At 36.5% G+C, this 13960-nt stretch overlaps 1 protein-coding gene and 1 pseudogene across 1 annotated transcript in view; both read left to right on the top strand.

Moving 5' to 3' along the window:
• HTR1F (5-hydroxytryptamine receptor 1F) overlaps positions 1-13960 on the top strand; it is a 152004-nt gene that overhangs the window by 35438 nt on the left and 102606 nt on the right. The gene's annotated exons all lie outside the window — the stretch shown is intronic.
• On the top strand, positions 5292-6072 carry LOC123940772 (annotated as a pseudogene).

Raw genomic sequence — 13960 nt, 5'->3', positions numbered from 1 at the left:
TCATAATAGAGGCAAAAATCTTTGTCTCTTTCACCGAGTCAAGCTAAACTATTTTCAGATTACCCCAGGGTTTCACATTTGATGTTCTCAAGAATTCATATTATACCAAAATAATGATATTTGAAGTTATATTTGAGATATTCAAAACTTGTATCAAAATCTCAAGAATAAAAACGGGGCGCCTGGGTGGCTCAGTGGGTTGAAGCCTCTGCCTTCGGCTCGGGTCATGATCTCAGGGTCCTGGGATCGAGCCCCGCGTTGAGCTCTCTGCTCGGTGGGGAGCCTTCTTCCTCCTCTCTCTCTGCCTGCCTCTCTGCCTGCTTGTGATTTCTCTCTGTCAAATAAATAAAATATTTTTTTAAAAATCTCAAGAATAAAAAGCCTTTGGATGGTGAAGAATAGAGAAAATATTTGCAAGGTTTTGTTTTCTTTGTTTTTGTCTTCAATTTGGCAAACTTCAGACTTGTGTAACAGGGTTTAAGTGTCTTGAAATCACCATTTTCCTACCTGAAGTTTCTTCTTTAGGGTGTGAGAATCTGAGTCAACAACACCTTTTCTTTGGCTGTTAAGGAAAGGCCACATATGAGAGATTTTGCATCTTGTTTAGACTGAAGTTGCAACGGGCAGCGCTCAGTTTGTCTTTGTCTGCTCTGTTCTTCATCCTGGTTATAAACTGCTTAGAAAATTGCCATTGTTTCCACTAGTGGACTCTGCTTCCTTGAGAATCGTTTTTAAGTCAAAGCATACAGCATGAACAGGCTTCTGCCTCTTTTAAGTCCCTAGAATGATCCCAAACTGAAACTAGGAAAAATAAAATTAAAAGCCTCAGCTGTTTGCCTCTTAATGCCATTTCCCGAATGTTGCCCCTGAGCCGACTATATCAAAACCACCTAATCTATCGGTTTAAGAGAAAAATGTATATTTCTTGGCCTTGTTCCTGACCTACTGGATCAGAACCTTTGAGCTGGGAACAAGGAGACAGTATTTCAATAAGCAAAACAGATAACCCTTGCACTCTATGAAGCAATTTTTTAAAAAGCCCTCTATATATTTTTCTACACCTTGGACATGTACACAGATTCTTAACTTTTTACTCTGAAAAAAACATGTACTTACATTTTAAATAAGTAACTTAGGAATCAGAGTTTACATGCTAAATTCTAATTAATTATAAATGAAAGTTAAAAAAAATAAATAAAGGAAAGTTATTTTGTTCCATCTGCAAAATATACATAGATTGAGTACTTACCTCAGGAGGACATTTTGTTTTATGTATGGCAAGAAACTGCAGAGTAAGATTGATGTCCTAACTGTTGCAAATTAGCTGATAATCTTGTTCATAATTCAGTGGTTGTATTACTGTAACAGAGATAGTGTATTTGATTATAAAACCCAAAGTGGGAATCCTCTAACCAGTAAACTACATGTGATATGTGATTGAATTTCTAAATTGGAACTGTAAGATGTTTTGTGTGTGTGTGTGTGTGTGTGTGTAGATCGATGTATACATATATACACACATACAGGTACCATAAGACATGTATATGTGAGTCCATACATGAGCACACACACAAACACACACACACGATACACTGTTACTCTACCACATAAGCAGATATGATGCTTTCCCAAGTTAAACAATCTGTCTGTGCCCAATTTATACAGTAATGCAATATTTGCTATCTATCTCAAAAAGTTAGGAAGTCTGTAGACCACAGTTATAAAGCAGTTAGCAATATTCTCAGCTATTTATTTTTCAATTTTCTTCCTTCCAGGACTGATCCAAGAAGTATTATTCCCATCATAAAAGACTAAATGTCATTTCCCAGTCCTTAAGTTGAAACCAAATTCCTTCCCACCATGAACTTCATCTATGACTGAATCTTACATTCTCCTAAAGAGATTTCCAACTTAGAAGTAAATTGAACCATTAGTTGGATCCATTTTGATTCCTTGTGATTAAATCATTCCCAAAGCATTTATTAAGCTATCTGCCCCTCTGGGAATGCACCTTCTAAAACAAATGAGAAACATTCCTTAGGGCACTTTCAGACCTTTGCATTAGTTGTAGTATGCCAATGCAAAGAATCCTAGCTTGATAGTTTTATGGTCACAAGTGCTAAGTTTACCAAATGAACACCTTCACTGCTTGTTCTGATTGTTCTCCAGGATTCTACCCAGCAGAAAAGGAAAGTCTTTCATTCCCCTCACTATCAGCAGAGCAGTCCACATTCATTGTCCGCCAGTGGATATACTGCCCACTGGGTCAGATGGATTCCAAACTCGTGCTTAACTTCTTTTGGAAATCCTTGTGGTTTTGCACATCCTGCTCACAGCTTCAGGAAGAAAGCACTAATTGCAGTAATTCTGTTGTTACCACAGAGAACTAAGATTTTGAGTTCTTTCAATGCACTCATAAAAGTAGCATTAACAAAAAGATTGTCTATCCCACTGAGATGATTTTAATAGGAAGAAAGCCATTTCCTCTTTTAGTTTTTGGGAATTTTTGTGCTGAGTCACACAACAATGTGTCCTAGTAAATAATAGTTTCTCAGAAGATTTTATTTGTTTTTCATATTAAGTCACTCAACTTTTATTTGGAAAAAAATATTGGTATCCACAAGTGGAATTTCTTCCTCCGTACAAAAAAGTCATTTGTTTTGGATAATAGAAATATTCAGTAAGTGTTGAATTTAGATGAAGTTACAGAATTCCCAAATGCTTTATTTCTTTCAGAATTCCTTAATACTGGGGCGCCTGGGTGGCTCAGTGGATTAAGCCGCTGCCTTCGGCTCGGGTCATGATCTCAGGGTCCTGGGATCGAGCCCCGCATCGGGCTCTCTGCTCTGCAGGGAGCCTGCTTCCTCCTCTCTCTCTGCCTGCCTCTTTGCCTACTTGTGACCTCTCTCTGTCAAATAAATAAAAAAAAAAAAATCTTAAAAAAAAAAAAAAAGAATTCCTTAATACTTTAAATTTAACAAGTTTTCAACTTATTAAGGACTGATATTTATTGGTATGATAATATAGCCTATCAAATTATAATTTCAGAGGCACCTGGGTGGCTCAGTGGGTTAAAAGCCTCTGCCTTCGGCTCGGGTCATGATCTCGGGGTCCTGGGATCAAGCCCCATGTCTTGCTCTCTGCTTAGTGGGGAGCCTGCTTCCCCTCTCTCTCTGCCTGCCTCTCTGCCTATTTGTGATCTCTGTCTGTCAAATAAGTAAATAAATAAAAATCTTAAAAAAATTATAATTCCAAATTGTATTTGTAATGCCCCCATCTCTCAGAAGCTAACAGTACTGTATACAAGTAATTCATGATCATTTTGATCCAGTATCTACTCATTCCAACCCTTAGTTCTACAATTATAAATTATTGGTGATTATGTTTAACTTTGAATTATTAATATAGTATCATTACAACAAAATAATACTTGATAGATTATAGGGAAGGCATTTCATACAATTAATATCAATGCATTAAATAGCACTGTTTTTTTACTCTTTAGACAATTTTTTTACTCAAAGTGTACTTAACATAGAGTGTTATATTAGTTTCAGTGTACAATATAATGATTCAACAATTCTATACATTCCTCAACAAGAGAAGTGTATTCTTAAATCCCTTTATCTATTTCACCCATTCCCCACCTACCTCCCCACTGGTAACCACAAGTTTGTTCTCTATATTTAAGAGTCTGGGTTTTTTAGTGTCTTTTTTTTTTCTCCTTTTTGTTAGTTTGGATTTTTTTCCTTGAATTTCACATATGGGTGATATCATATGGCGTTGTTACTCTTTCTCTGAGTTCTTTCTCTTTTTTTTTTCCTAAGATTTCATTTATTTATTTGACAGAGAGAGACACAGTGAGAGAGGGAACACAAGCAGGGGGAGTGGGAGAGGGAAAAGCAGGCTTCCTGCCAAGCAGGGAGCCTGATGCGGGGCTCGATCCCAGGACCCTGGGATCATGACCTGAGCTGAAGGCAGAGACTTTAACCCACTGAGCTATCCAGGCACCCTGACAGACTTATTTCACTCAGCATTATGCCCTCTAGTTCAATGCATGTTGTCTCAAATGGTAAGGTTTTATTTTTTATGCCTGAGTAATATTCCATTTTATATGTGTACAAATATAGCACTTCTTTATTTGTCTACTGATGGATACCTGCATTGCTTCCATATCTTAGCTGTTGTAAATAATGTTACAGTAAGCATAGGGATGAATATATCTTTTCGAATCCGTGCTTTTGTTTTCTTTGGGTAATTACCCAGTAGTGGAATTACTAGATCTTATGGTAATTCTATTGTTAAGTTTTTGAGGAGCAACCATAGTGTTTTCCACAGTGGCTACTCCAATTTGCATTCCTACCCGCAATGTATAAGGATTCTTTTTTTCCACATCCTCATCAACACTTGCTGTTTCTTGTATTTTTGATTTTAGCACCTTTTTTTTTTTTAGTTACAATATGAACAATCCAATCAAACTGTCTTCTGTTGATAAAGAATTTGTTAATAAAAAAATATTGACTGGGGCACCTGTGTGGCTCCTTCAATTAAGCATCTGTCTTTAGCTCAGGTCTTGATATCAAGGTCCTGGGATTGAGCCCTGTATCAGACTCCCTGCTCAGCAGAGAACCTGCTTCTCCCTCTTCTCTTCTCCCTCTGCTTGTTCTCCCTCACTTGCCCTCTTTCTCAAATAAATAAATCTTAAAAAAAAAATAATTTGACCCACACGACTGAACAGGCTGTTAAGTTCAAGGTCACACACACAAAAGGCTCAATTTTTCTCCATATTCTCAACTCTGCTTTCCTCTGGTAGCTTCATTAACAAGACTTCATTGTCTTTATAGAAATAGTCATAGTAATTCCAGGTTTATCATTTGTTAGCCTAGCAATACCAACAGAATAGAAAACCTCTTTTCTGGGAGTTCCAGCAAAAGTACTAAGATTGACCATCATTGCAATTTTTTGATTAGGCAATGTGAGGCATGTTCACAGTCTAGAATCTAAGAATATATATCTAGTCTTGCCAGAATCACAGGAGGAAGGAGTAAAGAGGAATAGTTCCCTAAAGAAAATCAGCTATTCTTCCTGAAAGTGAGGATAATGAATTCTCCATAGAGAAAAATAGGGAACATTCTCCACAATTTAATAATAGAAATAGACGAGAGATTCAAGGGAAGACACTTGCCTGGAGAGGGCATAGAAGCCCTGTACCCTCGTGCTATGCATCTAGTTGAATGTTCCTGAGTTACATTCTCTTCCTTGTAAACCGGTGATCTAAAATATAACACACACACCTGTCTGCAGGAGAATTTCTTCATGATGAAAGGAGCAATCCAGACTCATGATGAATCATTGAAAAATACATTAAAGATATATAAAGATTGTGCCAGTTGAGAAAACCATCAGTTTTTCGGATTAGGGGCACCTGGGTGGCCCAGGTGGTTAAGCAGCTGCCTTCAGCTCAGGTCATGATCCCAGGGTCCTGGGCTGCAGCCCTATATCAGGCTCCCTGCTCAGTGGGGAGTCTGCTTCTCCCTCTCCCTCTCTACTCCCCCTGCTTGTGCTCTCTTGCTCATGCTTTCTCTCTCAAATAAATGCATAAAATCTTAAAAATAAAGAGGGAAATGGATCAGACAATGGCTCCCAATGCTCAAAAGGATGAATTCTTCATGGATGGGTTTCTAAGAAATCAAGACAACCATCAAGGTTGGAACAAGACCATGGATGGAAAGGCAGATTTATCTTTCATTCTGTTTTTTGACTGTAATAATGAGATCTGTGTTGAACTATGTCTTAAGGGGGAAAGAGTAAACTAAGAGGGATAACAACAAAGAGGGCTTTGAAAAGAGAATTTGAACATATCTTCAGTCAATATAGCCAATTATTGACTTATATGAAGAAATGGGGAAAGTCAAGAAAATAGATGCCTCTAAATCTGTCATTGAAGTTTTTGAAGTTGCAAAGATTTTTTTTACAAAGAAAGTAAACTCTAAACCTGAAAGCATCCTTGAAATCATGCTTGACTATTGCCTTGATAGCTGCTATGACAACCCCTTTTTAAGGCAATTTTAACCTTTCATAATTACACCTCAGTTAATGGCTGGAAATTATATAGTAAGACAAATTAAAATTTTTATCTTCAATTTTTTTTTTTTTTTTGTCACAGGAGTAGACAGCGAGTTCAGGTCTAACTTAATCTTAGCTATGGTGTACACAAAGCAAAGATATCAGCTAGTCCTTTGTTTTTATTTAAAAAGCATATCCTTTTATAGTTTGCCTTCTGTGAGCAAAACTCTAGCATGTGTGTGTATCCCTTTAGTAATTACAGCACATTAGGATTAGGGATTCCCTACTTCCTCATTTTCTTGTAGGTTTTAAGTTTCCAGCCTGTGAAGTGAATTTGTGGACCAAATTCCAAAGGAACCTTTTGTATAGTCAGTTCTTGAAAAATATATTTGGTAAACAAAGTCATAAAGTGAATTCCTAGAAGTGTTTTAATATTGGGGCTTCTGGGTGACTCAGTGGGTTAAGTGACTGCCTTCTGCTCAGGTCATGATCTCAGGGTCCTGGGATGAAGCCCCTGCCTCCTGCTCCCTGCTCAGCGGGCAGTCTGCATCTCCCTCTCCTTCTGCCCCTCCCCCTGCTTGAGCTCTCGCTTTCTCTCAAATAAATAAATAAGTAAATGTTTAAAAAAAAATGTGTTCTAGTATTTATCAAATAACTGACCATTTCCTATAGAAAGGTAAGAAAACTTGGGCTTTGTTTTATTACAACTTATACTAAGATGTGTGACAGGACATCTTCCTTGCTTCTGGGGATTGGGATGTAATCACGGGGGGTTCAGAGCCTAGGAGAACTGTCAGCTTTATTCTGACATAAATCTGAGAGTAAGAGGTAAGGATCACATCTAATGACATATGTTCCTGTGCTCTCTTCCATAGTGTTACTAATGATTAAACAGATCTTAACAAAATTCCTAGTGGTGGAGTCTTGTAATGCATGTTTATTTTTAATGATTTGGTGTGTGTTTTAATAACACTTTATTAAGACTTTTTGTTTTTATTTTTATTTTCCTTGGGCTGTATACAGGGCGGGTATGAAATAAAGAAATCTAATAGTTAAATTTCCCATCTGTGTTTCTTGAATACTTTTTTCAGTGACTTGTTCAAGTATATTTAAAAAACATTGCAGTTTCCGTAGTGTAGTGGTTATCACGTTCGCCTCACAAGTATATTTAAAAAACATTGCACTTTGGTCAGAAAAATAATAAATGTATCTTAAAAGTGTTAAAAATGAATCTTAAAGACTTCAAATGCATCTTGATAAATTATTATTATTTGAAAGCATATTATATATTGGCTGACAATTTTCTAAATTCTTACCTCATACTCTCTTTTGGTAATACAATGTATTTTTTTTAATAAATGGTACTTAACCAATTACCCTGGATTAATTTACATTGAATGTGTTCACCTCCTCCCTTGAGTTAAGGTAGATAAAATGTTATTACTACGTTGTGGTTGAAGAATCTTTTTATCTTTTATCAAAAACAACTGTGCCATATTTCTGTTTACTTGATCTTTTTCTAGAATTCATTTTATCTGTGAGAATACTATCTGGAAATAATAACTGTGATTGTTGAACAATTTCTCTCAGAAAGCAAAGGTATTTATTTTGAGATCTCTGGAAAGAAACCAAATTGAAGCCTCCAAAAAGGCCCACTCAAAAAGAAACTTAATAATATAATAATTCCTGATGGGAACTGACCCATTCGGGAAGAGAGATGTTATGGGCGGAGTTAACTGGGGATGAGGAAACCACTACGAATCAAAACACCAAACCTATAATTTTCTATCTCCTTTCAATGGGAGAGGGACCCTTTTAAGAGCCAGGATAAATATTTTCCCTTTCTTCTGTATTCCATACCTCCCCACCACTTCAGAGACCTGAAGTGTCTCTCTGTCTAGTTCTCTATCCCCCACGTCTCTCTGTCTTCAATCTCTCTCCATGATCCTTTCTCATGCGTATGATTCCCCTCACTCTGTGTCCATGGCATATTTGTTTCTAATTACTGCTCATCTCTCTCCTTTCCTTGGCATCTCCAGTCCTGAGATTGATTTCATGTGATATTTTCCATTTTTTCATCTTTTATTTATTCCACAACTATTATTACCACTAAACTCAAACTGCTTTTATCACAGTTGCCGTGGGCAGGCATCTGCCTCAGAGCGTCAGATGCTCTGATCTTCACACTGTTTGAACTCATTAGATGTTTGGCTCTTTAGACGAGATTGGGTGTGTTCAAAGCGGTATGGCCGGAGACTGATGTTTGGCTCTTTAGACTGACTACTCAGTTATTCTGCAATCCTCTTCACCTCTGCCCAATAAACAAGCGTTTAACTATCCCTCTGACTCCGTTCTTTTTTTTTTTTTTACCACTGAACCCACTTCAAAGTGACTTTTCCCCTATCCCTTTATTCTAACCAGTGAAATAACCAAGCTAGCAAATCACACAGCCAGAAGTTGAGCACAGTTTCTGCTGGTCCCAAACCCACACTGGTCCCAAACCCACATTACTCTGTAGAAGGTGTAATGTCACATTCATCATCTCTATATAGGGAATTTAATAAGAAGATAAATTGCTGTGGCCCTATTTATTGATACCAAGGAAATTCTTAGAAGTTCATGCATAAAACCTAGTAAAAATCCATAAAGCTACTTTTGCAATCTTTTGTCCCGGCTCACTCTGAGACCTCCCACACAATTTTGGCTGGTACATTTATTAGAACCAGTTTTCTTGAGTTCTGATTCTTGCCTTTACATTTTGAAAGTTTTAATATGTTACTAAAATATAATATGCAGGGGAGGCAATTGAACACAGAAGACTTTTTTATTATATGAAAGACAGATTTCAAGACTTCAAATTTGGGTTTATTTGGTATCTGTACTATATGACAGGATATTATGAAACTGATCTTAAAAACAAAATTCATATATAAAAGTTTCAATTGAGGAGCACCTGGGTGGCTCAGTGGGTTAAGCCTCTGCCTTTGGCTCGGATCATGATCCCGGGTTCTGGGATCGAGCCCTGCATCCGGCTCTCTGCTTGGCAGGGAGCCTGCTTCCCCCTCTCTCTCTGCCTGCCTCTCTGCCTACTTGTGATCTGTCCAAAATAAATAAATAAATAAATAAAAGTTTCAATTGATTAAAAGACCTTACTTGCTAATAACCATGGTCCTTAAAAGTTTATTTTGAAATCAGCAGTAGAGTCACAAGAAGTTGCCAAATAGAACAAAGGGGGTCCCTGGTACACTTCACCCTACATTTTACATAACTAAAAAACATTATCAAAATCAGGAAACTAGTTTTTGTAAAATACATTTACAAATTTCTAAGCATTTTATCGAATGTGTAGATTTGTGTGACCACCACAACAAACAGGATACCGAACTGTTCCAACCCACAGAGTTTTCCCCTAATACTACCCCCACATTCTTCAATAATTCCTAGCTCCTGATCACCACTAGTATTTTTTCCATCTCTATAATCTTGTCATTTTTGAAAACGTTCTATAAATGGACTCATGTAGTATGTGAAATTTTAAGATTGGCTTTATTCACTCAACATAATGTCTTGAGATCATATTACTGTATTTCAATTGGTTATTCCTTTTTATTGCTGTGATTGCCTTTTGGTATTGTGTAGTTGAAGAGTTTTAGATTAAATTGTTGCAATATCACTCAATAATGGACTGAAATGAAAACAATTTGAACTATACACACACATTATGGAAACAATATATAAGAAGAGGAAACAGAGACACCAGGTGAGTCAGTCAGTTAAGCAGCTGCCTTCTGCTGATGTCATGATCCCTACTGGGATCACCGCCTTGAGCTCCCTGTTCAGTGGGGAGCCTGGTTTCACCTCTGCCTCTGCTGCTCCCCCTGCTTGTGTGCTCTCTCTTTTCCTCTCTCAAAAAAATAAAATCTTAAAAAAAAAAAAAAAAAGGAAACAGAATAGGGACAACTCCACACTTTTAAAATCCAAGAGTCTCTTCAAAGGGAAATTCTAGAAAGGACCTAGCCTGTGTCTAAAGTAGAGTAACTGACCTGATTCATGCTAAAATCTGAGTGGGTTTGAAAGCGTCCTTCTGTATATAAATAAATAAATAAATAAATAAATAAAATTTAAAAAAGGACTAGGTTTGCCTTAGTCCTTGAAATCCCCATCATTAATAAATCCTTTTGATTATACTGGCAATGAAAACTCTTCTTCACTTATAATTGCATTTTTTGAAAGGGGGGCAGAGATGAACTAAAATATTAATCCACTATTCCATTAACTGTTATAACAAATACATGAGAATACAAAGGGGAGTTGAGAACTCAGGTGAATATAACCACTAATTTAAAGAAAATGATTTTTTCTATATTATTTGGAATTCTGGACTTCTATGAAACTCAATAACCTAAAAAACTAAAATGAAATAAATTTCATGTTTGAAGATTTCCCAAGAACTGCTGCTCATACCTCACTCCTGGTCACTTTTATTTTTTCTCCTTTTAAAAATTAAAAGTTGATTGGATTATAAAAGCATCTCTTCATTACTACTAAGATTACATTATATACTCACTCTTCTGGAAGTCAAAGAATATTTTAATATTAACAACTCAACAATCCAAAACAATAACTTTTTTTTTTAAAGATTTTCTTCATTTGACAGAAAGAGAGATCACAAGTAGGCAGAGAGAGTGGGGGAGGCAGGCTCCCCGCTGAGCAGAGAGCCAATGCGGAGCTGGATCCCAGAACCCCGAGACCATGGCCTGAGCTGAAGGCAGAGGCTTAACCCACTGAGCCTCTCAGGTACCCCCAAAACAGTAACTTTTATAAAGAGATCCAATACATTGAAATAAGTTATAAAACATCATTTGAGCTGTACCAGAATTTCAAATACCTAGGGTTTCATATCAGTAAAATAGTTTCCTGGAAATAAACTGTAAAATAATGGCAACTTCTATGTTACTAAATTCAGAGAAATTGTGATGAAATATTACTACATATGTGATGGCTCTAAAGTTTTTGTACCAAACAGTACCCACATCCTTTCTGGAGGATGAACAAGTGGCTAGACATCTCTGTGGATTACGAATGAGAAAACTTTGTAAGACTTACTTCTTATAAAATAAACCTGTGGCACTTAGTCTGTAGTGTCAGGGTGTCTGTCTAAGGAAGAAATATATTTCCCTCTACCAGAGACCATAGTCAAGTAATTTTTAAAAGCCAAAATACTCCTCTAAGAACCATACAATAACAGGCACACATTCAACTGCAGGATTGAAAGGACATGCTGTATAGATGCTGTAGTTGGGTCTTAGTAAACCTGAGGGTCATGATCAAGGTTTCCAAGTTCAGACAAATTTTCATGACCCTTTAGCTCTGAAGCATGGCTGGCAGACTCCATTATTCAGGGAGACCTGTATAATCGCAGCCCCTGAGATTATATTTCCACCTGTGTGTCTGGAACGATGCCAGAAGTTTCCTGCAAGTAGTGATTAACTTATATTCACTCAAGAACAATCTCAGAAATAAAAATATTAATAAAATCAAAAGTGAAGATAACTTGTAAAATCTTTTTTTTAAAGAGTTTATTGATTTATTTGACAGACAGAGATCACAAGTAGGCAGAGAGGCAGGCAGAGAGTGAGAGGGAAGCAGGCTCCCCGCTGAGCGGAGAGCCTCATATGGGGCTCAGTCCCAGGACCCTGAGATCATGACCTGAGCCGAAGGCAGAGGCTTCAACCCACTGAGCCACCCAGGAGCCCCTCTTTTTGCTTATGTTAGTGGTATCAAAAACACCAGCTAAAATTATTTTAACTTCTTGAGGTAACCTACATATGTAACTCATTAATATGTTTAGCTGGATTCTGTTTATGATATTATTTCTCGAATATTTTATATTTTCATCCTAAGATATTAAATGTGAACTGTGTTCTTCCCGTGTGTACTTTATAGGTCTGTTTGATGTTGACATTGTATCCTTTGAAGTACCTTGTGACCAAATGCAATACATTTAGCGATATCACATAAACTTACTGCTGCCCCTTCACTATCTGACTTTCTTTCTCAAACAAAGGCAAGGCCTGGCATAAGTTCTATTTACAAAAGGAAGAGAAAAGGAAAAAAAATCTATTTCCATGCATTCCTCAAGTTCTCATTATCTGATTTAAGTGAATATATTTGTCAGATGATTTGGACATTGTATATATTATGTATTTCCCATTTTTAAGTCCTAATTTCTTATTTAGAGATGGAATATATTCTCCTCTCTGAAAAGATTATTTTGGCATTTTCACTCAAACTCATCCACTGGATTATAAATTCCTTCCCAGCATGGGTTTTATTCATTATCAAGTTTTCCCTAGCACTTAGCACATAACAGGGCACCAGTTGTTCTGACAGTTGTTTTTTTGTTTTGTTTTGTTTTAAGATTTTATTTATTTGTCAGAGAGAGAGAGAGGCACAAGGAGGGGGAGAGATCATGATCAGAGGGAAAGGCAGACACTGAAAACAGCTGAGCCACCCAGGTACCTCTTTTGTATTGTTAATGGAGCACTCACTGTATGCCTGCCCTCTTCTAGGTGCTGGCCTAGGCAGTAACAGCCCTCATTTGGGGGGTTTGATGTTCCAAGGGGGAAGGAAACAGACCTGTCACTATAATCAAATAAACATACAGTGAGTTACCTGAAGTTGGGATGAGGACAAAACAGGGTAAGTGAGAGAGAATGACACCTTCATAAATTATAACTTAATAAATGAGAAAAATAAGCTCATGAAAAGTTAAATGACTTTTCCAAATCACCCAACTAGATAGTAACATAGTCAGCATTCCTATTTGTGGTTGTTTTTTAATTGCAAATCTGACTTTATTTTCATGTCTGAATGCTGTCTTCCAACCTGAGAAGAAGACACTATACAGACTCCTCGAGCATGAAATTTGAATGAAAATCTTCCTGATTTAAGAAAAATTCCTCATGGATAAGAATGTAATTGTATCCTAACTGCATAAGATAATTTATAACTTTTGAAATAAAAATTCCAAGTTTTTCATGCTAGAGTTTAATTTTATAGGAGTCTTATAGGAATTTTCTAGCGGATAGTGAAATGTCATTTTGTGACTAATTACCCTATTAATTTGCTTTAATTGAAAGTAAAATAATCACATGGTCATTGTATTCAGAAATGTCCATTTTTTCCAGATAGGTGTAATTATTCTTTTTTTAATTAATTTATTTTTTGAGAGAGGCAAGAGGGAAAGGCAGAGGGAGAGAGAAAATCTCAAGCAGACTCCCCGTTCATCAGAGAGTCCAGTGCAGGGCTCGATACCACCACCCTGAGATCACGACCCTAGAGATCATCACCTGAGCCAAAATCAAGAGTGGAATGCTTAAATAACTGAGCCAACCAAACACCCTAAGTGTATTATTCTTTTTTAAGGTAGGTAACACATATACACACAAACATCCAAATCCAAACGGAGGAAAAAAATGAATATAAAATTCATTAAATAAAATATGCAAATGATTATTTATTATGAAAATGTACAACTTCACTCAAAAGAAATACAAATTTAAAGATTAATGAAATGCATTTTGGGGTTTACATTTTTAAATTAACAAAGATTTGGTACAAATTTACTATAGTTCTACTTGACAGTATCAAGTACCTTAAATATCAAGTACCTAGAGTTTGGACTGAATAATTCCACTTCCAGAAATTTATACTTAGGAAAAAATCATATGAAATCAAAGATGTTTCATAACTTACTGCAATATGTTGAGTCCTTTTTGTTTCGGGGTTTTGAATAGTAAACATTCAAAGATTCTTTATTTCCGAGAAGAGAGAGTATACATGTAATCTGAACAGGAGTAGAGATTCTTTCTCAATCTAATCAACATATAAT

This window comes from Meles meles, chromosome 4 (genome assembly GCF_922984935.1).
Source record: "Meles meles chromosome 4, mMelMel3.1 paternal haplotype, whole genome shotgun sequence".
In the NCBI taxonomy this organism is placed as follows: Eukaryota; Metazoa; Chordata; class Mammalia; order Carnivora; family Mustelidae; genus Meles; species Meles meles.
The sequence above is the reverse complement of the archived record's forward strand: the minus strand, read 5'-3'. Positions and strand labels throughout refer to the sequence as shown.